General features: G+C 54.2%; 1 pseudogene; it reads right to left on the bottom strand.

Annotated features, from left to right (window-relative positions):
* The window catches only part of LOC135171697 (large subunit ribosomal RNA), a 7,839-nt pseudogene that overhangs the window by 2,079 nt on the left and 3,260 nt on the right, over nucleotides 1–2,500 (bottom strand).

Below are 2,500 nucleotides of genomic sequence, written 5' to 3' on the forward strand. Positions count from 1 at the left end.
CTTACAGCACTTGGTTTTGTGGAGCTCAGCCAGGGGCGGCCCCCCGGAAACAATCTGCACATCGAGTATCGTACACTTCCCGTCCTTCACTGCAACGATATCTGGTTTCCGTAAGCCTTGACCGGTTGCGTAGCACCTCTCCCGTTCCACCAAAAAACCATGGCCAGTCAGAAGCTGTGCCACCCTCCTCGCGACAGCATCATGTCTCAGCACTCTCCCCCCATGCGTTCTGACACACCTCTGCACAATATGTGCTGTGGTCTCCTCCTCCCCACAACCTGCTCGGCATAGGACATTCTGGGCATCCCTTCTAACTCCTCTGGTTGTCCTCATCCGTGACGGCAGCGCGTTGATCCGAGTTCTGATGTTCTGAACGAACTCCCTGGCCGGAATCACGACGAAGGGATCATTAACCCAGCTCGTCGACAGTGGTGAAGATCTTGATTCTCGCAGCTCGCGCCCATCAACCGACCTGTAAAGTTTACCGGCCCAATCATCATCTCTAACTTTTGCTAGATAGCACCACCTCATCCTTGCACGGTACCATTCATGCTGCGGGACCATCCTGGCCGCTGAAAACTCCGATCGAGTGAGACTCTCCAGGCGACTCCTGACCAACCCGGGTATTCTGGACTCAAATGATGCTACCCCCAATCCACCCTCCGCGACCCTGGCATGGATATACGCAATTGGGACATCCTTAGGGAGGAAGAGCCACTTACGGACATACTGCCTCACAGTTTTGTCCAGCTGTCTGAGCATGCCATGTGTGGTGCTCCCAAACACCAGCCGATGGCTGAATCTAGGTAGCAGAAAGACCTTCAGAATGGTCAGTCTCTGCTGGGGTTTCAGTGGGGCAGCGGTTACTTTCCTCAGGAGATCCTCAAACTCCATCGCTGGCGCCGTGGGCCCACGGTGTCCAAAGTTCACCCCAAGGTGTTTCCAAGTGTCAACTACCCCCATTTGCGCTATCTGCATGCCTGAGACTAAGAATAACGCTTCGGTTATTGTCTTCATTTTCTTGTCCCTCCCCGATGCAATGAGGGACAGGGCTCGGCACTTGCTTGGAGATGGTTGAAGCCCATGGTCCGCTAGGCACTTCGTGGCACAGTTCAGCATCAACTGGAGACCTTGCCTAGACCCTGCCAGTAATACTAGATCATCAGCAAAGGCCAAGGCATTCACAACTTTACCACTGAGCCCGTAGCCACATTCATCTGGCAGTTCCCTCAGCACCGCATCCATGACCAGGTTGAATATGAATGATGACAGCGGGTCGCCTTGCCGAACCCCTTGGCCCATATAGATCGGTTGCGATCTCTGCCCATCCACTTCAATCACCGTACTGGACGTTCTATACAAGGTCATCACATATTTGACGAAGCTCCGTGGGAGTCCTTTCTCCATCATGACCCTTTCGATGGCCTCATGCGAGACCGTATCAAAAGCTTTCTTCACATCAATGGCCGCAAGATGGAGCTCCTTGAGACCTGCACGCGCATCCGCTATGATCGTTGAGAGCACGAATACATTCTCGGCGAGGCCATCCGCCTTTATGAAGGCTCTCTGCCTTTCATCGAGCAGGGGGAGGCCGAGTAGTCTTGCGGAAAGAACCTTGTGATAGTGCCTCAGCACAACCGACGCTATGGAAATCGGCCTGAACTTCGCAGGATCCATCGTACCCGCTTCTTTTGGGATAAGGATGGTCCTAGTGTTCCTCCACGGCTGTGGAACAACCCCTGAGTACTGGAAGATGTGAAATATTATAGACTTCACGTGGTCCGGCACCCTGCTCAGCCAATCAGCAGAGCTAAGGCCATCCGGTCCTGCAGCCGCTTTTCTATCCGGTCCATTCCGCACTACCTCCTCGACTGTTATTGGGTCACAAATCTCTCGGTACACCCGATCCGCAGTGCTGAGTGCGATTCCCATTGTAGGGTTAGTCTCCTCAAATATCGGCCGCCAGAATTTCTCCTGGGTCGTCAAATTCGGATGCGGTCCATTTGCTGTATCACCATCGAGGATCTTCCCAACGGCTTTGGACATGTTCCGTCTCCAGAGGCGCTGAATATCCTTATAGTCTAGTTTCCGTTGCTTCCTCCGTGACAGCTCAACCCCTGTCCCTACTGGGCGGATTCCTCCGCGGCTACGGGTGCGGTTGCCGCGTAAGTCAGGAAGGGCTGTTAACAGCCAGTCCTCCAGCTCCTGCGACGGGTCCTCGTTTCTCAGCGCCTTGTTGACAGCCCGCCTTAGCCGGCAAGCACTATTGTCACTCCTTGGCGAGCCTCTAGATTGATGGGCCTCCAGATCCTGTAGGTCCTGTTGAAGAGTACTCCGGAGGGAATCCTGATTATCCACAGGCAGTTGGTTAGCGTGCTGCCGTAGCCTACTACTATCCTCAACTCGACGGACCCTCCCAGTTCGTCCCTCTGCCGTTAGCTGCCGGGTGATATCCAGATACTGGACTTCTTGTATCACCGGATCTCCTCGAGCAAGGTGT

The sequence above is a fragment of the Diachasmimorpha longicaudata genome, unplaced genomic scaffold, assembly GCF_034640455.1.
Source record: "Diachasmimorpha longicaudata isolate KC_UGA_2023 unplaced genomic scaffold, iyDiaLong2 ctg00000086.1, whole genome shotgun sequence".
NCBI lineage: Eukaryota > Metazoa > Arthropoda > Insecta > Hymenoptera > Braconidae > Diachasmimorpha > Diachasmimorpha longicaudata.